At 41.2% G+C, this 21,115-nt stretch overlaps 1 long non-coding RNA gene across 1 annotated transcript; it reads left to right on the top strand.

Annotated features, from left to right (window-relative positions):
- The first annotated feature begins 2,243 nt into the window (after positions 1-2,243).
- Positions 2,244-15,387, top strand: LOC143160941 (uncharacterized). Its single transcript, XR_012995455.1, has 4 exons — positions 2,244-3,092; positions 3,648-3,732; positions 7,081-7,171; positions 12,647-15,387. It is a non-coding gene; the product is annotated as an uncharacterized LOC143160941 (long non-coding RNA).
- Positions 15,388-21,115: the final 5,728 nt, after the last annotated feature.

Here is a 21,115-nt window from a genome sequence, read left to right as displayed (position 1 = left end):
TGTCTGTTGACTCCTGCAGTCCTTAATCTGGCAAATACCCTTGTAAAATCAAAGGAGCAGCACCTGTGCTTAAACTAAGTGACCAAAACAGGGCCCTTGGCATCAATACGGGTGACTTAGCAGGACTGCTAACTGATGTTAGTCTTCTTCAGACTGTTACTGGAAATACCACGTTTTGTACTGATTGTGCTTAGCTAAAGAAGTTTCTGCGTATAACTGTTGTTGGAATAACATCCAGAAGTGTATTCAGGCAAAAGACCCTAATCTGTGCCCTTGGATCCACCCTGCCAGTACCTTGAGTTTATGGCAGATGAAAATGTTCTGCATGTTGCAGGATCTGATTAGTTGTTTGCATGCCATTTTAACACAAAGCTATCGGCCTCCCTTTGCTTTGAAGAAGGTATTTTCCATTTTTTCATGACTGTTAAAACCAAATGTAAATGCTGGTGGGTTACAGCACTGAGACTCTGCTGCACAGGGACGTTGGTGGGGAAGTTTGTCAATGAATTTTCAGAAAAGGCTCAGGACAAGCAGTGTTGGGAAACCTGAACCATCAGCTGCCTCCTCATTTAAGAAAATTTTTCCAAGTTTATTGTAGTTCCCTGTGCAGAGAATTAATTAATTATAAAATTAAATGCTTAAAAGAGTTATTTTGGGGCTTACAAAATCTGAATAAAACCAAATAGGAATGATTCAATTGTTTATATAAAGGACTTCTTCCAGAATATTTGATTGCTTAACTACAGTCCTCACTAATTCCTACCACTCTGCTTGGGGACAATAAAGTCCTAAAATAGTAGTTTTAAATTATCTTCACTATCCCTTCCTTTTAATTTCTTTTTGCTGTGACACTAGCTTTGTTGTGTAGTCCCATCAACACACCACAGTAACAACATAACACTGTCTTCCAAATACAGCTTGGCTGAGAACTGTCCTTTTCTGACAGTTAATATTTGGTTTTATTGCTCTTTTAGTCCCTCCTTTTGGAGCTGTGTGACTGTTCTGCCAGCTTTGGGTAAGACGAGTGTGTGTTTGTATGTGTGTGTGTGTGCGCATGCAGGGAGGGGGGTTGTCCTTTTTTGGTACCACTGAGTCAGTATAATTGAAGTTTTGTTGTGGGTTAAATTGATAAAATAAATATCTCCTCTTTGATAACAAATACTGCAGTGTTTTTTAAACTTTATCTTGCAATTTAATGCAGTATGTTTCAGTAAAGAAAAAACACTTCTAGTAATAGCATTTTATATTCACTTCAAAGTGCTGTGGATTCAAATTCTGTAGTGTTAGGTTTTAATAAGATGACATGGCTTTTCTCTTCAATGGCAACTGCTCTGTTTTATTGTTCAGTACTGATTTACATTTTAAACCGAACTGAACACAACAGTTTTGAACAAGAAAGAAATAGCAAGCTAGACTGAAATATTTTTAATTTTTTTTTTTTAAGCAGGCTACTTTTTGGAAGGCTGTATTCTGCAGTCTCCAAAATGTTTAAGTTGCTGTCGTGTGAACTCCTGTGAGAGGAGGAAGACAGAGAACTCAAGAGCCTCATTCTATAGTGTGAAATGAAGTTTGTGGGTGGACTTTTCACAGGGCTGCATTATGCTTTGTCTCCATGTGACACGCTGGTTAAATGGACAGGACGAGCCTTTGTAGTTTTGCAATGTCCCATTGTTATTTAGCACATAAGAACAGCGCAGTGTTGGTGCAGCTGTTCATAAACTGGTGATTGGAAAACCTTGTGCAGGGCAAGACAGAAAATGCTATATCATAATTTTGAGTCTGAGTCTTGAAGATGCTTCCAGCATGATTACCTCTAATCCCCGTTGTGTGATGCTGCAGATGGAGACAGTACTGAGCATCTATTAGCAATTCAGATACACAGGGCTGAGGTTGAAGTTTTGATCTTTTATGCTCTCCGAGGATCTCTGAAGAGTATTTTTGGCCTGGGGGTTTTACACAGCCCTATTTTGTGAGAAATGCTGAGCTCCCATTTCTTTTCTTTCTGCTTTGCTGAGGGTGGGGTTCTGAAAGCCACTGCTGAAAACTTCAGTTGTAGCCTGTCTTTTTGAAGTAGTTGCATTTTAAATACTTTGTGAGCTTAAAGTATTCTAATTTCCCCTGGAATAACAAGCACCTTCCTCTAACGGTAACCGAGAGGAGATTAGCTGACGACACTTTTCACACACACTCCCCAGCTCATGCGAAATCTCATACCCCAGGTTTTGCACTGCTGACCTGGACATTAACCATTACCTTTAACTTTAGCAAGGAAGGAAAGGGTTTGGCCTGAACTGCGGATTTGGGATGTTTGCTGGAAGGCGGGGGTGCATAAACCAGTAACTAGATGTCTTCATCTGTTGCAGCTGCCACCTTGCAACAGGGGCTCCTGGCAGCTTTTGCTGTTCATAGTGTCCCAGAGAGCTGGTACCATGCAGGGAGAGCAAACTGAAGGGTCAAGAGGGTGTCAGGTGTGTGCTCACCTGAGGTGTTTCAGGTGTCCTGGAAAAGCCATACAAAAATGCTAGGATGCATCTGACACTTTCCCACATTCCTTGCCCAGGCTATGGGGTGGGGGAGCACCACTTTGTGTCGTTTTAACACTGATCCTGAGAAGTCTAGATGTTTGTCTGGTAGGTCTGTGTTGGTGGTTTGGTAATTTAGTTTTCCTGTATACTGGAAGGCTTGTTTTCTGGATAGTCCCAGGTTTTATCATGGTCGTTGAAATTCAATGTAAGAGGACGGATCTGTCCTTGCTATTATTTACTCATAGGTTCTTGGTTTAGGAAGCAGCTATCACGGAACAAGGTGAAAATATCAATTGACGTGTTGATCACAGTGAAGGCAATATGTCACATGTATGTTTCTTCTGCTGGATGTGTACAAATATGGGACTCATGAGATGACACTCTCTGTTGCACTGGCTGCTGTGTAAAAGATTAAAGCTTTGGAGCAGTTTGATTAATTCCAGTGTAGCAGAGTCCATTGCTAGTATGTGACCAGAGGCACTGAGACAAAGGATGATCTTCAGAACGTGTTAACTGCGGGAGAGCGGGGGCGACTTTCACAGAAGAGGGTCCATCCCAGCTCAGTGGGTAAGTGATCTCCCTGCAGGAGAGAGCAAATGCTGCTTTTACGTACGTGAGGCTCTTATTTGCTCATGATGTGACAGTACAAAAGACAATCAAAATGAGTTAATATATTCATTCTTTTCTTTTTGCTCTTTCTTGATGAGTCACTGTAATTACTGAAAACTAATATATTTTCCAACATTAAAATATTGCATTGGGCTATCACTATTCTAGTGTACTCTTTCATGTTCAGTATGTGGAAGAGGGTTGCTAGAAGATAACTTCCTGTATTTAATTAAGTAGCTTATATGTACATGGTACCTTTCAGAAAAATGAAATGAATAATCTCAGAAAGGATATTGTCAGGGTGCAGAGTGTGAAATGATATATTGCACTGTCTTACCTTATCATTATTTTCTATTAACGAAAATCTTAAAAAAAAAAGAAAAATCAAAATCATGAAATGATTATTCAATAATTTTACCAGTGAATGTTCTCACATCTGTGTATTTTGGTTTTTTCTTACAATCAGAAAATACTGCTTACAAAAACTCTGTTGGTCCTTTTATCTCTGCACAGGGTCGCCTGGAATGATCTCAGCATTTCCATACAAGCAGTAAAGAGCTGCTCTTTCCAGTGTCAGACTTGCTTTCTGGTCCAACAGGTATGGGAGTACGTGCTGAGGTTCTATTACTGTGCAATACATATTTATAATTTTTAAAGCACCTCTTTTCAGAAGCAAATTAAACTCTTTGGACAGGATTTATAAAGTTACTGAGGTTCCTAAAATGCAGATAAATTCTAGCTGGGACTTTTAAAATATGAATTAGGACTCCAAGATACTTCTGAGAATCCAGATTAGTACATATTTGCATCTTTGGGCCAAATGTGGCCCTGAGTCACTTCTTGAGGACAGGGTTTAGGAACCACTATCACTCGGAGATGTGTCCAAAAACATGCAAATATTTTGCTGAATAAGACCAGACTTTAAAAAGTGTGTGTTTCAATGTTTTGTTTCATTTGGCTGACGGACTTACACTGTGCTTTGAATTCTGCGGTATGTGTACGGCTGGCTGAATTTCAGTACCACGTTTCCTGAATATGCAGGCTTTGTGCAGAAAATGATGGACCTTACTGCTGGCACCAATGTATGAAAGGAAAGTTTTCTTAGAAGCTGCCTGACATGTCGCTCAAGTCCCTTAAGGTAACCACTCTGCTGGTGAGCCTGGGCTTGCCTGGACTCTCATAAGCAAGCAGCTTTAGACTCTCTGTTGTTATGATGTCCTAAACCGTCTGAGATAATATCTCAGGCTAGCATGTAAAGCCCTACCTAAGTGCTAAATATTCCCAAAAGTCTATTCGTCTTTGTGGGTGTCCTTGTTCCTTGCTGAAAAATAAAAGAATGCCATTAACATATTTTGTAGAAAAATTAGCCCATCTTTGCTTTTTTTCACCTATTTCCTTCTCAGTGAGGAGAAAAAAATCAACCTTTTGATGACCAAGGTACTGGATACGTTCAGAGGTTGTACATGTTGTGTTTTTGGAGTTCTTGGCATTGCCAGGACAAGAGGTTTAGGATTATGAACAGCTTTAAGATTCAGCTCTTTAGCAACAAGGCTGTCTGCAAAGCTGCTGTTGCAGTATCTTTAAGCAAACTGCACTCTTCTAACCTGATGGTTGGATTAGGAATAAGGACTAAGTTTCTCTAAGTTTCTCCCATTTTGATATAATTTGGGAATATTTAGGGCTGCATATATTATAGTCAGAGCTTTGCAGCCACTGAGTTTCATTGCAAGTGTACTCATTGTTAAAAGACAACCTAGATCTGGTTCAGAAGCACATTATGTCTGCTGAAGTAACAATGTATTTGTTAGAATTAATTTTAATGGTAAATCCCCAACACAAGCAGATGTGCAACTTGGTGGCTGAGACTTGTTCAGTGCCGCAACGCACATGCAGGCAGCACCCACTGTTCAGCATCTGCCACATACAGGTGATCAGCCTGCAGCTGCTCTGACTCACAGGTGAGGATGTAGTGTGGGAGAGCATCCTCGCTGCCATGTAGCAGCCAGGAGCATCTATCATCTGGCAGGTCCACCCTCTCCCTCGATCGAAGGAGCCCTGCCTGAGAGCATACGCTTTGGCAATACAAAGTTTATATAATACACAAACAGAGAGCACATGTTCTATTATGAAGAGTGATTGGATGAGGATATAGGTATTGAAACACTGAACTGAGAGTTCTGATTTACTTGCATGAAGATAATTTGTACTCCAATCCAGCGCAACACTTGGATGTATGTTTAACTGTAAGCCCGTGAGCCTCACTGAAGAAGTGTCAAACGGAGCACTTGCAGAAGCATTTATAAGATCATGATTGTACTGGTGAGAGATGAGGAAGCATCCTTGTGGATGGATACACGGGAATGGTGCCTTCTTTTTGTGTTTTTGCAAGACAAACAAACAAACAAAAATTGCCCAGGGTAGAATAAAAATCATAATGGCAGAAAGGTGCAACGAAAAGCCTGACATTCTTCTAGTGTTCAACAGCCTTCATAACAATGCACGTTGTTCTACGGCAGCGTGTCAGCCACCCAGAGTATTTAGATCAGCAGCAGGGAGATTCATGATCCTGCAAGAAAATTTATAATTGTGACAAAAATTGAATGAAATCCAATTTCCCTCCTTTTTACGTATTTTATCTTGAATTGTACCTTATGTGACAGGATTGCAATTAATATCTCTTGTAAAACAGAAGGCTCATTAAATTGGTCTCATTATGGTTGCTGAGGTTATGTGCTGCTGCTGAAAGGGATTCCCCCATTATCTGTGTTTGACACGTACTCCTAATCAACCAGGCCAATTCTGCTTTATCAAAGGTCTGTCACATGAGTGGAGATAGTATTTATTCTGACTTGTACTATTAGCGTAAAAAATGTAGGTTGCGTTGGCAGACACATAACCCTCTGTCACAAATGGCCATGCAGAGCATTTATTGAGGTGTTCCCTTTCTGCAAAGGTGATTCTAAATATAGCCCACTTCACCTTTCAGTACAGGGGGCGCAGGTCATTTTGGTTTTTTAAAACCTCTACTTTCAAGGGATATTTATGAAATTAAATTTAAATAGACTGTGAGGAAATCTCACAACAAGAAGTGTTAAGGGGCAAGATTAATATCAATTCTGCAATTTCCTCCACAATTTATTGATGAAAAAAAAATCCAGCAGCCCTACATATCCAGCTTGCTTTGGAAGCTTGTTAGCAATCAATGTTCTCCTTTCTGAGAGGTCTAGTATGTATCACAATATTACCTCATTTGTTGAAAATTTTCTGAACACTTGGTTTTGTTTCATATCGATACTCAGTTTATCAGGGATACAGACATTTTCTCTGTTTTTAGAACTGTTCATAGAAAATTGATGAGCGAGTTTTAACAGAGGTGATACCCAACTTTAGTCTGTTTGGTTTACGCAAGCACAAGGCTTAACAACGTCACCCGTAAAAGGTTTGCATAGGTATTTTCATACTGTTACAGTGTTATGTGTTCAAAAGAAATATTTGTAGCTGTAATGCAGCCTCATATGTTTGCATGAGAAACCACCTACCCCAAATCGCAAACCAAATGCTCTCTTAGTTATATGTAAGAAACTTTGGATAACAGGTAGATCCATACAAATTTTATATATATATATATCTCCTATACAAATGCTACAGGCTTATTTTTGATTTTTCATCCTTTTCCTTATATATATTGCATCTGTTACCAGGGGAGGATGCTTCCTTGTCTCCAATAATACAAAGCAGTTTCCGATTTGAGGGAGAAGGTGGGAACTGGGAGGAAGGGGAATTGACAGTGCTCATGCCAACTGTTGGAATGATGCTGCAACACCCTGACCAGGACCAATTGCTGGGAGAATGACAGAGAAATGAGGTGCAAGGGTGTTATTGGCTATGGGAGTCCTCCTTTGGTTATTTAAACCCTTTTTTTACACCAGCATAATTTCTTTCTTAGAGTACCATGAAACTGAGAGAACATTGAACTGCATTTTGCAACATACCCCTTGATACAGCAGTGCTGGATATTGGCTGATACTTCAGATAAGGTAAATGAAGCCAGGAGAAAACAAGCATCCCCAGAAGGAGGTGGGGGAATGTGATTGCTGCAGAAGTCACTGTCACATCAAGGAGGAAGGTGAGGAGTTGTAAGGGTGCTGAGCCTGAACGAAAGCAGATACTGTCCTGCAAGTGCCTGAAAGAGGTTTTGCAGGAGGGCCCTTACAAGCACAGCTTAGTGCCAGATCTCTTGGCCTCTTCCTTCCTTTTGTCTTGGGGCCAATGGCTGAAACTCTGAGTGTCTAGGAATCAAATGATTTCCCAGTCCCTATTCTGTTTTTGGGAAAGCTTTATCTGCTAATGAGGGCCTTGTGTTTATGATTTGCTCTGCTATGCAGAAAAGCTTCAATGGGACTGTAATTCAGAAGGCAACATTTGTCTCCTTCTACAAGAGACGGTCTGACTCAGTGCATTGATGCCAAGAGATCGGGCCCTTTATTCCTTGTTGAGAAGGGAACTTCCTTTTCTCTTTCTCTCTTTCTTCCCCTTCCAAGGTGAAAAGCTCTGTATTGTTTCTCTGGTCCCACACAGAATGATGGAGGAATAGCTGTATTTTACAAATGAACAGAGACAGAACACCGCACTACAAAGACTTTAGTCTGATTGTTCTTAGGTACAGTGTGTATCATATACTGTATCATGTAGAGATATCATATGCTAAATCAGTCAATCACAACTCAGAAATTATTAATCCATTTTTAGCCAAAACACCCAAAACTGGTGAAGCTAAAAGTGAGGTTTCTGATCATGTAGATGATAATCTTTCCCTTTTGCAGATTCATCTTCCATGAGCTCCCAGTATTGTGTGTACTTCTAACACTGTGTAGCTTGGTGCATAATTAATAAGCTTAGTATAATGCCATGTTTGTTTATTCATACCTACTTCAGATTTATTAGATGAAATATCCTGAAAGTCAGTGTTGGAAATCAGAAAGCGTGGAGCTAGTCTTTTGATGAATAATTTGTTGAGAAGTTGATGCTTTTGCAGACGTAAATCATCAGTTAAATAAACACGACTATAGACAACAGAATGGTCCTGGTGGGGTAGTCTCTGCACCCTGAAGCTTAACCAGTCCCATTTGCACAAAGTTCCTGCAGGCCTTGTGGAGCTGCTGCTTTGTACATGCAATGATCTGCTTATCAGCTGCACGGTGGCAGCCGGTGGCAGTCTGGGTTAGCAGGAACTCCCCAGGCACTGCTGTGCTGGGAACAGTCCTCAGCTGCATCTTACTTTGTGGGGGGCAATTGCTCCAGGCTTCAGCAGGCTTTGGAGCCAGACCTCTTTTTAGTTATTTACAGTACTCAGAGAAGAGGACACCTACATGAACTGCAGTTTGCATGGATTATCAGAGCACAACTCTAATTGTGCTTTCAAATTTTCATTCATTTTTATTGCACAATGTATTGTCTTAAGCACTTTGCAAGATGTGGCAGGAAGGATGCAGAAACATGGGGCTGTGTTTCCTGCAGTAAGTCCATCTTTCCCTCTTTAGTGGACTGAGGTCTCAAAGGGAAAGTCCAAGAGTCAATAAGGGCAGGGGATAACTCAGTTAACAGGGCTGAGTGGGCAAATGCTGGGGAGGTCGTAAGTCCATGGTCTGATGCAAGAGGTTGATGTTCTGTAGGAACTTCTGAACATAATTAACAAACAACAGAGGCCAAATTCTTTCCTCTGAGTCTTCCTAATCTGGAGGAAAGAATGGAAAGAAAAATCTTGCATATGCAGAACTCAGAGATGTGCATTATCTCAAAACAGTGGGGCTGAAAATATAACTAAGTGTTTAGGGCAAGGATGAGCCTTTAAAAAGTCTTTAATTTAGAGATCTGGAAAACTGGAAAAACAGAGGTGAAGATCTCTGCTTGCACTAAGAGCTGATTTCTTGAGGTCAGTGATACCGGGGTCAGTTTTGACTGTTTGTGGAGGACTTCTGTTTTTTTTAATAATTGCACAGAGACATCTCAGTATTTTGTCAAGAGAATGTAATGAAACCAAAGGGCAGTGGTTTATCTGAAAATACTGAAGCGAAATATTTGTGTTGTGAATGTTAGACTGTAGGAGTCAGGCTGGTATTTTGCCAGAAAATGTGATTTTGGGGAATTCTGTGGAAATTTCAAGATATTATAAACAAAAGCTGTCTGGCAAAAGGTATGAAATCCAATTTTTTTTTCTTCTGAAATAGACTTATTTAAGAAATACTACAGATATGTGAACAATTGAACAGTGCAGGGGGTGGGGGAGGAATTCCTGTTCTTCCTTTAATCATCCTTTGATTTCCTTCTGACCAATCTCATTTAAGTATCAAAAAGACTGATTTCTAACTGCACCCAGCTAAAAAGAGAATTGTTTCTTTTTACTCTGTTTAGATTTTAAGCTTGGTGTAGATTTTTAGAAAGGAATGTGTTTATGGAAATTGGCAATGCCAATGGACTTACAGTTTTCAAAGGAAACTCAATCCAGGCTTCATCAGTTCAGTTACTAATATATATAGAATCATAGAATCATAGAATCATTGAGGTTGGAAAAGACCTCTAAGATCATCGAGTCCAACCGTCAACCCAACACCACCATGCCCACTAAACCATGTCCCTAAGCGCCTCATCTACACGTCTTTTAAATACCTCCAGGGATGGGGACTCCACCACTTCCCTGGGCAGCCTGTTCCAATGTTTCACCACTCTTTCAGTAAAGAAATTTTTCCTTACATCCAATCTAAACCTCCCCTGCCGCAACTTGAGGCCATTTCCTCTCGTCCTATCGCTAGTTATTTGGGAGAAGAGACCGACACCCACCTCGCTACAACCTCCTTTCAGGTAGTTGTAGAGAGCGATGAGGTCTCCCCTCAGCCTCCTTTTTTCCAGGCTGAACAACCCCAGTTCCCTCAGCCGCTCCTCATAAGACTTGTTCTCCAGACCCCTCACCAGCCTCGTTGCCCTTCTCTGGACACGCTCCAGCACCTCAACGTCCTTCTTTATATATATATATATATATATAAAAAAAAAAGTGTATATATATACACACACACCCACTGCTGCACTTCTGTTTTAGAAAGAACTCAAAGAAGCTAGACTTCAGTTCAGCTACTTATCTAAATATTCCCCATTGTTAGATATGTACTCATAGCTAACTCATACTAGCTGCTAAATTGATAGCTGCCCTAGAAACATTGTCCTTACACTTTAATATCACGAAGGTCTTCTGTTTTAATTCCTTATACATAAGGAAAAATAGAATGGGTTCCAGTGTGAATAGGACAAGAAAATGGGATGCACATGTGTGTGAAGTTAAACATATGTGTAAGTGCTCAAAGTACTGCAGCCTGTGCTAATAAAAATTACAGATTTGATAATTTTAAATTACTTTTTCACTCAAAATGGTTGATGAATGGCTTTTTATTCTTGTTTGGAAATTTATTTTAGACTTCATACAGTATTTCAGATTGCACAAAACATACAGTTCTTATTTGTAGAGCAAATAGAACAAGCCATTATGTTGGGAAACTGCTCTGTGTCTGCCTGAGTCTTCTCCCAGTTTCTCTTAGTTATTACAGACAGCTTGAAATGCCTGCCTTTTTTGTGCTTATATGCAACGCTTATCTTGCATCCGTATTTTCTATCCTCTAGATTGTACTATATGAAAACAGTGTGAAAGTTAAAAGTGATTTTGGCAATGTATCAAAGTTATTTCAAGAGTAATCTTGTTTGTAATCTTCTATTAATAGGTAGTATTTTTATAATAAATTAATTTTTTTCTGGCAGTCATTATTCAGCAGAAAGGATTTTTGTGTTTCTCCAAATGGGTAGCTCAGTGCCTTTTTTATTGGCTCTAAGCCTAAACTTCAGCAAGTGTGTGATCAAGTATACTAGAAAAATCCTTTGTCCATTGCTAAACCTTATGAAATTGTAGATCAAAAGAATTTCCCTATCTTACAAGGACTGTGGTACTATTCATGGGCTAAAAATGACTGTCAAAGTAATAAAACAACTACTGTTGTGAAGGAAAGATTAAAAGCAGCAGCTGGATTGTACACAGTCAACTTTAAAATCTTTCTCTAGGAAGGTAGATGCTTTAGAAAATGATCTGGCTTTTCAGTTGATTTGCCATGATTGGCAGCCCCATAAAATGGCTACTGAGACAGGAACTTGCAAAAGAAAGAAGCCTTTTTTTCCCTATAAAGAGTATATTCTGCTACTTGCCTTCTCCCAAATTGGACTCTGCACTTGGAAGTGAGATGTAATGCAAGTGTCATGGCAATGATGGGTGCCAGCCTTTTCCTCTGTTTTACCCAATTTATCTATCCTCTTTTTTTCTGAAATCATTCCTGCTGTCAGTTTTCTACAGCTTGTATTTTAACCTATGTTCTTCTTACTATTTTAGTTTTGTTCCTCGAGTTCATCTGTACATTTTGCAATTCTCCTTAAATTCAGTATATTGCAACATCGGTTTCCATGTAATTTTTCCAAGATCATAATCAGCTGGAACAGTACCAAATACATCTAATCTCCATTCAAATTCTACCTTTATCCCTGCTATCAAGAAGTGAAATTTTTTAATTGTCTCCAAACTTCTAGCCATCCCGCTCCTCAGATTAGCATGTGTGCAATCTTTGAAACTTTATTTATGCAAGGTCAGTGTAATGGTTTCTTTAATTAATTCCTTTCTTTCCATTTTCGTTATCTTTCTTATTTCTAGTCATCCAGACTTTCTTGTTCTACTGAATGAAGTAGGCTATCTTTCTACCTGTATCACAAGATTTTGCCATCTGCTTTGCACTTGTTGGTGATTTTTCCCAGATTGTTGTTGTCTTTGGGGGTTTCTTTCCCTATACCTTTTTGATTTATATTTATTTCTTAACCTCTTCCCTCCAATACTTCTGACTACATCACTTGTTAATTTGGAGGGTAGTTTATCTTTTTTTCATCCTGACAGCACCATTGGAAATCAACTAAATGGTTTGCCAACCCTTTTCTTCTCCCTGGCTTCTGATTCTAGCCCTCCTAGTATATCAGATTGTAATCCTGGGCTCCACATTCCCCTGTGAACATCACCGTACCTCTCCTCACCTCTGCTTGACTAGATGAACAAATATAAGACCTGTTTGTCTATGCTGTTTTCCCTTAGGGTTGTGTGCAATGGAGTTATGAAATGGACAGCTTTGTTCCACTACACCCTTTTTTCCATGCACTGGTCTTAAAACCATGTATGTGTTTGGCTTTTGTGGGTGTAAGAATACGTGTGTGTTGCATAATTTTCACAACTCAAATTCATTAGTGGCGGCCGTGCCAGGCCTGTAACATGCCCAGTTTGTAAGCGTGTACATTTTCTTCTTGCCCATTCAGACGCTGGGCTTGGAACATACCGCCCCGCAGTTATCGGGTAACATCAGCAGTGTTCTTCATATCTGTGCTGAGGATGGAAAACTTCAGCTGGGAGCCAAAAGTTACTGTCCCTTCTGATCTTTTTTCAGTGCCCTGCCTGAAAAAACACAAGCTCCTACAGTAGGTGATGGTTGAACTGATTCAGAAGGAATGGTGTGCAGAAGAGCTGCTGAGTAGGAGAAGCGCTGGATGCGTCTGCTGGCACAATGGCAGGCAATGTGGTCCACCCCCTCCGCAGTTACCCTGCTTCCAAACTCCCTTTACCCAAATCTGTAAGCACCACTGTCTGAATGCCTTCAGCTTCTTTTTGGGCTCAAGCTCTAACAGCAGCACCAAACCTCGCCCTTGCTGACGATGGACCTTGAAAAAGAAAAGAAAAGGACAATGTCTGATGTTTTTTTCAGATCTTTCTGAAGGAGAAATACAGATAAAAGCAAAGCTCTTTGTGACTGATTTTTTTTCACTATCTACTTGAAAGGCAGTGGGTCAGAATTAAGGCATTTTTGCTGCGGAGGAAATGTGTGGGATGTTGGCTGCAAGCCAGTAGCCACTAACATCCCTGCTGCACTAGGAATACTTGAATGAAGTGGGCGTCAACCTCGGGAGAGCGGGCAGCACTACCTACCTCAGAGGAAAACCTCTTCGTTGAGATCCAAGGAGTAAAAATATTGAATGGAGATAAACCGGTCTGGTAGATTTTTCTGTGAGGAACAGTGAAAATGCAAGAATCGTCATCCAGTCTGGAAGAACATCCTCTAGGGTCCTGTGCCTGTCAGGTCCCATTCATTCTGCAGGAGGAGAGATCCATACAGTCCCTGACTTCTCTGGCAATTTTAAAGTTTCATTTTCTAGTTCTGTTTTCTCAGCACACAGAATGATGAAATAACATCCGCAAACCTTCAGCCAGTAGTCCTTGCTACAGCCAGTCTTCTAGTATTTTTTTTCAAAACCAGAATAAAGATCTGAAGTGTGTCAAATGCTTCTATAGAATATGATTTATCCAGACACTCACACTGCTTGTGTCCAGCTGAATCTCCACTGGGGAAAAAAAGTGATTTCTAGAGTTCCTTTGTACCACTAAATTATGAATCTGAAGTATCAAACAGAATGCTCCTAGTGTTGTCTTTCTCATTGTTATCTGCCCTAGTTACAGAGTTAAGCCATCTCGCTGAGTCAGTCACCAGTTCCATCCAGTCTAAATATGACCACATTTTTCTTGAATCAAGTCCATCATCAAAACATCATGCCTGTGAAATAGTTTTTCTTTCCAGCTCCAGTAAAGTGATGTGTAAACAACAGATTTTTTTGTCTGAAACTACAGATCTGTTCTCTGTGTGCATATGGGAAAGGAGATTCCCATCTTATTTGTGACATCATTGAATTATTAGAAAGTAATACATTCATTTTTTCAAACAAGGAAAATGGCAATGATGGAAAAAGGGAAGGAAGTGTTTTGGCTAAGTATTGGCACTGGACAAAAGTGGCCATATAAAGGCAGAATGGCTAGAATAGAGCACCACAAATACTTTAAAAAGTTCTTCTCCTCACCTGGAAAATAAAGAGATCCTGGACAAGTGACAAAACTACTTCCGTGTAAATCTAGATTTACATGCTAGTGATGATTTAGATTTTGGATACAGTTGTGCATGTTGGCTCAAACATGTCTGGTCTAATAACACTGAGGTTACAGAAAGCTAGGGGCTAGGGGATCCAAAATGACAGCTAACTGACATGGATGAAAAAAGTGAATCTGAGCAGGATTTGAGAAAACTAGACTGATGAACTGGAGCAGGTCTACCAAAGCAGACAAGGTAATTACTGGCTTTGCTTTTATTATGGATAATAGCTTTGTGTTGACAATTTGCCTTTCGAAGTCTGGTTTTGGAAATGACCTGTAACCATGAAAATAACCTCCATGTGTTTGTGGACAATTGGTTTGCAGTGTCCTACCTCCTGGGCAGAAAGCCTGGGGCCAGGGGGAAACAGCTTTAGTGCCTCAGGGCTGTGTAGTTCCTGTGGCTGGTAAACTGAAAATCACCAAACAACCAACAGAGCAGGTCTAGGTGGGTTGATGGGTAATGTCTGGCATGAATCAAGCCTGTAAGATCAGGGAGAGAAATGTACTTGCTAGAGCAAAACTAATTGTTGGACTTCTAATGAGTTGGAAAAGTGAATTAGGGCTGCAGCTTGAAAAAAGGGGTGAGGCTGAGGAAATGTGCAGCCAGGAGAGCCCATTAACTGATGGATGTGGTGGAAGTTGCAATTGCCAAGGTAAGCATGGACATCTGTGAGAAGACACAGAACAGAGCCAGGAGTCAAAGTCTGAGATGAGGAGAAGGACCTGGAAGAAAGCTTAACGGCAGCAACATACGAAGGAGAGAAGGAACGATGCAGAGAAGGTTTGGATGCAATATTAGAAGATGCTTAGACGCCTTCAGCAAGAAAAATGGTCTGAGGGGTAAAATATTCAGGAAAGTGGAAGAAAAGAATGTAACTGTAATGTCTTCTACTGTGAATAACCTTTCTTTTTCTGAGATCCCTGGGTAGCAAGCAGCAAATTAGCAAGTCCTCAAAATGAATTTTGAAAGTAACCACACTTTCTGCTCTGAGAGAAAAGTTTAAAACGTCTAACATAGTTTTTGTAAGGAAAAGGAAAATGTGCCGGAGGGCTGAAAGTTCTTAAGACCAAGTTATAAACCTTTGAAAATATGATTTTATAATGGAAATGCAGAGATCATTAACTATTGTAAGCACCTCTAAGAATGACACCTCTATAGTAAATTACATTCAAATTAATATAAAACTGTAAAGATTCCCTGACAGCTTTGATTATGTAAGTTGATTTTAGTAGTTAAATGTTGACTTTCTATAATGCATTCTCCAAATATTATACTGAATGCTGCCTCATATATAACAATTACCATGTCACAGTGCTATTTTGTATAAATTAAATTATTGACAGCAATATAATTTTGTATTCACTTTATTATTTTGATTCATTTTTCTGTCAAAATATACAATGACTCTTCACTAGATTTAGAAACCAGAAAAACTCTTTAGATGGTGAAGTATTATTCTCCATACATTATTTTTCCTTAGCCTGTAATGAGGTCGGGGGGGAGAGAGGGAAGCAACATTTCATTCCTTCTCTGACATTGTGTGTGTTTTTAGACCCGTTGTCAACTTTAAATTGTGTTACAATAAGTGTGCTTATCAGAAAGCCTGCAAAGTCCACGGCAGCTCTGGTCAGCCTCTCTGGGCATGCTGCAGGCCTGGTGTTTTTAGTGTGCTCCAGCACAAGCACTGTCCTGAATCACAGGACGGGGTTTATGGTATGATGATTATTCAGCCTAGCTTTAAGGAAGGTGTGTTGTACATCACAGGATGAATACTTCCTGTTCTTTGATATTTCTTATGGATAAAAGTGAAAAACATCATCTGTTTGGTGCTGCTTTTTCTTCATATCTTTTCTTCCCACGTCCTTTGTGGGTTATGGCAAGAGTCATTGTCCCTCCTTGAATGCCTGGAAAGTACTTGCAGGTTGTGGCTCTAACTGCAAATTGATACTTGTAACGCAGCACTTAAAGTTTTCTCATTAACCCTCCTCCAGATGCACAGCCTGTCAGCTCCTCGCGACCTGCTTGAACCTAGAGTGTGGAAATTGGGACACCAGCTGTGTCTTCCTACTGGATCTCGGCCCTTCTCCAGGCAGGTACCCTCACCTCCGCTGTGGAGCCAGTCCAGCTGGCTCACTTCACATAAAGCTCAAAGTCTGCATCAGAAAGACACGGCAGGCCCCAGAGTAACTCTGAAACATGGTTTTGGGCGCCATCCTACAAAGTGGAAGAAATGGGCTCAGCTGCATTCAGGCAGAAAAGAGGGTTGAATCCAGCATGTCACGCACCGTGGGCAAGGACTCTAACTCTGGGTATAAAAATTCCCTCTATCCTGAGTGGTGGTAGAAAGGCTCAGAAAATGCTCATCTTCTCAGCTGGTCCAGACCAAGGAGGTTGGGGAAAGCCTACTTTGCAAACCTCAGTGGGGTTCAGTTATGGCTTAGATGCAGCCAAGCCTTAGTCACATCTGCATCTGCTCAATAATAAAAAGGAAAGGCACATCGGCACTCCTGAGAGCCCGGGAAGCAGTTTCTGGTCCCTGGGCCAGTGAGTGCAGACTTGTTTGTGGCCATACAGCTGTGGGCTAGCTCCCTTGTCAGCAGACTAGCCCAGGTCTGTGCCCTGTGTAGTGCCCTGGGAGCCTTAAACCTAAAGATTATTTTTCAGATGTGTTATTCAGCTGTACTGAGCATGTGGAGTCAAGGAGGCTGAGAGGAAAGCTGCAAGTTGCCAGCATGGTGAGGATGGGGCAGGGGACGAGAGGTAACAGAGGACGGCTAAATCCTCTCTGAGTTCACCATGGATTTAGCAGTGTTCTCCAAATACATCAAAGTTCATTTGTCTGTTGACCTGAGGTTGGGAACACATAAATAAAATAAAATATATTCGCTTTCTATGGCAGCACAAAATTGCAAAAACTCATCTGATACTGATGAAATACGCTCAGCCATTGCACTTGCATTTAATTCAGTATGAAATGTTATTATATTGTTATGTCTGCAGCATACACCAAATTCCCTTGTGCTCAGTTTTAAGGGACAGAAGCCCAAAGAGACACTTGGCAGTTTCTGTTGTGGATTAGTGGTAGTGCTGAAAGTAGATGTCACTTCTTAGCCTGAATCATTCCTTTTTCACTTTGCTTAGCCTCTGTTTGGTATGGCACATTCAAGATGTGTGGTGGCAGTGATAGTAGTAGTGTGGACATGGAAAAGAGTCTGTTTGCTTGAAGACTGATCTGTTTTTCTATTAGATGCTCCAATAGAAAAACATTAGAGCTCCGTCAGCCTTGCCCTCCTAAGACATTGGTATTGACATGTATTCTGTTGGCAAACTGGACATATTAACAATTATTGCAGAGACAAGTGTGGAAGCCCCATGTCAGCATGACCATTTGTGTTAGCTGGTTTATAAAATCCCAGGAAGTCATCGATGGATGGAAGAATCATTTACTTCTAGATTCTCGTTTAATGTTTAGCAGCCATCTCTCCTTTGAATGTTTAACTTGTAAGGAAAGATCTTGTCCCTGCATCTTTCTGCATATAATTTAATGTATCTTTCCCTGTATGAAGCAGTTTCACACACAAACACATGTACAGCAGTACGGTTTTAATAGAACCAGCTTCACTTGGGAGCAGACAAATAGACTTGGGTCTTCTGGCACAGGCACAAAACGCTAAGCCATGATGCTGAATTTCTCATTTGGCCTCATTTCTTGTTTGGTTTGCCAATGTGGGAGTTAATCGTATAATCACAGAAATATGGAGGATAGGGAGAAATACGTTCTGTGCTGTCCTGTTCATGTAGCTCTGGTTCTCGCTGGCTTTGTTAATGTATTACTTACAGCAGTTTAAATGGCAGGGGTGATGAGGAACAGGTGGTGATGAGAAGGAGTTAATGTGAGAGGACATGGAGAAATCATGTTGCTTGATAGGAAATTGTTCCTCCCAGCATATTTCTGTGCGAGCCCATAAAAGTGGGGCTCTATAACAGTATCCTGTGACTACACCAGAAAATACAACGGCATTGAGTTCAAGTGTTAAACAAGTATATATCCTGTTTCAGCTAATTCTGGCGTCTGAGATTTTAGGTGGCAGTCATTCCCCTTGATGTGTGAGTGCCCAGACATTGTGGTGATGAACTAGGCCTTGTTAGGACCTCGGGTTACTAACCTGGAGAGAGGAATTTTGCACAAAAGGAGGATTTAAAGCTAAAACAGAGCAAACAAGAACTAATAGCTGGTTAAGTTATCCTGAGAGTTGGGAAAGACAAACCTGCTGGGCAGGTATTCCCTAACAATGTCATTTTGACTTTACTAGCCTGCCTTCTCCTCAATGTATCCTCTATTTGTTCAAAGAAAATCATCTGCTCCTCTCAGTTATTTCAAAGTAAAGTCACAAGAATAGCTTGTTCCCACTCTATTCCAAATATAGCTGTTGGCAGCAATGCTGAGATAAGGGGGAAGGAAAAGGAACTACCAAGGAAGAGGAAAGGCAGGAGGGGGAAGAGAGAGAAGAGAGCTGAAAAGGTTGGACAATAGAGAGTAAAGAGAGAGACGTGAATGAGAGGGGAGGTGAAAGAATAAGGACAATACACCGCAGCAGAGAAAATAAATCAAAGATAGAAACAAACTCCTGCAAAACAGGTGGAAGCAGCCCAAATACAGAATGAAAAGGACCATGCCCACCCTCAGGAGCAGTCTGAGTTTTAGCCTTGAAAAGTAACCAAACCTTAAATAAAATCATGTCCAATTTTGACTTTCACTCAGATTGCAGGGGTTAGAGCACCAGAAAACTTATGCTAATTTATACCGCTTGAAGATCTGGCCCTTGAAATTTTAAAGCAAAACATGTTGCTTATTTTAATCTCTTGTGGGATTTTTAAAATATTATCTACTCCAATAAACTTTCTTGGCAGTTTCTGACAGAAAGCAATCCATTGAGTAACTTTGCTGAAAATAAACCTGAACACCCTTCTCCTGAGGAGTTCACAGTCAGGATGGTCTTCTGGTGAGACTGGAGCACGTAGACATGCCCTCGGGAGCAGAAAATAAATGATAAAAACTAAGGAAAAGCCAGAACCACACTCAGACTGACTTACCCAGCAGAAAGAGCTGAGGGTTTTCAAGGCTCAAGGCAGACTGGTTTAAGACCAAAGCCCAGAGAAATGAGACGTAAATGGAAACAGGTTCTGAGAAGTGGCACATAGACAGGGCAAATGAAATGAGTCCTTGGCAATCTAGAAATCCTGTGAATGGCTCCAGCTTCCCTGGAGGGCTGAGAAGTTTCTGAGAAACACCCCACAGAGCTCTTCTGCTTCTCTTCTCAGAAGGCTGCTTGGAAAATGGTACCAGAGTTTTTCTTTCCCTCCTGGTCTGCTGAAAAGAGATGCCATACGTGACCTTACTCCTCAGTTGAGGATAAAAAGCCGTACCCAGTTCTGAAGGCGCTGTTTCCTAGAAACTGAGTATGTCCAGAAAGCCTTCTGACAAGCTTTCTAAGTACTCAAACACTAGGTGATGGGACCAACAGGAGAACTGAGAATGCTACACTTGCTTTACTTCTTTTATTTCAGTCCTTCAAGGAAGAAAGCCACTTGCATCGTTAAGGGGTGCGCTCGATTAGTCTCCCTCTGGAAGGCCCAGTGCAGCCATGGGACAAGGCGTTATTTACACAAAGCACAGGAGACACATTAGCGCAGGAAATACAAGGGTAAGTGAAACTGTTATCAGAAGAGAGGACTGGAAAGTAGAGCTTAGCAGTCAGACTATTGCTATTCAGAAACAAAGTCATCATTATTTTGAGAGTCTTGTCACATGAATGATATGTGTATCTGAGTTATTTTCCCTGTTGTGAAGCAACTTTTTTTTTTTTTTTGTGCTCCCCCAGCAAGCATCATGCAGAGCTGGTATTTTAGCTTTTCGTCAGGGATGCCCCCTCCGTGGCTTGTTCCCAGCACCTCTCCAGGGTATGCAGTCTTTATCCTGACACCTTTGGGGCTACGGGGGTCACAGCCAGTGGGACAGCCATCAGGCAGCCCTGCTGCCCTGGCCGGGTTCTCTGACCCAATGGGGCTATACTTTGGTCTCTGTGTAGGTAGCACGTCTGTGGTGCAAAGCTTTAGGGGTGCTGTTATGCGGTGAAACACCAGCAGCACTCAGCCCAGCGCACCACTTTTTGCTCAGCTGCCGTGTCCTCGCCGGCTCCCGGGAGCATCTTCCCCCAGGAGAGGGCAGTGGAGCCCGCACACGCTCCCCGCTCCCCTCCCGCCGGCTGCAGGGAACGTCCTTTCCCTCGGGTGTTACGTGAGGAACGAAAGGGGTGTGCACAGGTAGGACTATGGATTTAATACATACGCTAGAAAGTATGTACGAGAATATCCAGGAAATGTTCTGCACATTTAATAACGAGAATAGGTTTTGGGCAAACGAGTTTGTTGTTGCTTTTATTTGACTGGAAGTTTTCTCTGTCACACATGCTTGTTTTCAGCCACACGTACTTAAACTAGTAACTTGCTGATTCCACATGGGTTTGTTTAATTCCTATAGCCTGAATTAGAAAATGTTATTGACATTTAAATAACCCTTCAGGATGCTGCTAAGGCTCTCCCGAGCCAAATCCTCACAATAAAGTCATTTACTTATTTCAAATTTACAGGCATTCATCCTAAGACAACAAGCAGCCTTGGCTGAAAACCGCAGAGTGTGGTTTCAAGGTACTGTAATTAAGGGCAGACTGGGATGTCTTCTCCTCTACTCTTTAACCATCCCCTTCTCCTAGCATGCCAGCAGTCAGGCAGCTGTCTTCTGTAGGTTCATGTTTACAGCAGGTTTCCCTGGCTGGGTACCAGGTTTCAGTGACAGGCTGAGAGCCTGTATCAGGCCTGTGAGGGTAGATTTAAGGGAAGTGGCTTTTGCCTGCAGTCTGGGAATCCAGCAGACACCCC

Source organism: Aptenodytes patagonicus, chromosome 5, assembly GCF_965638725.1.
Source record: "Aptenodytes patagonicus chromosome 5, bAptPat1.pri.cur, whole genome shotgun sequence".
NCBI classification, from domain to species: Eukaryota; Metazoa; Chordata; class Aves; order Sphenisciformes; family Spheniscidae; genus Aptenodytes; species Aptenodytes patagonicus.
Note: the sequence above shows the minus strand (reverse complement) of the source record. Positions and strands in the feature narration are given on the sequence as shown.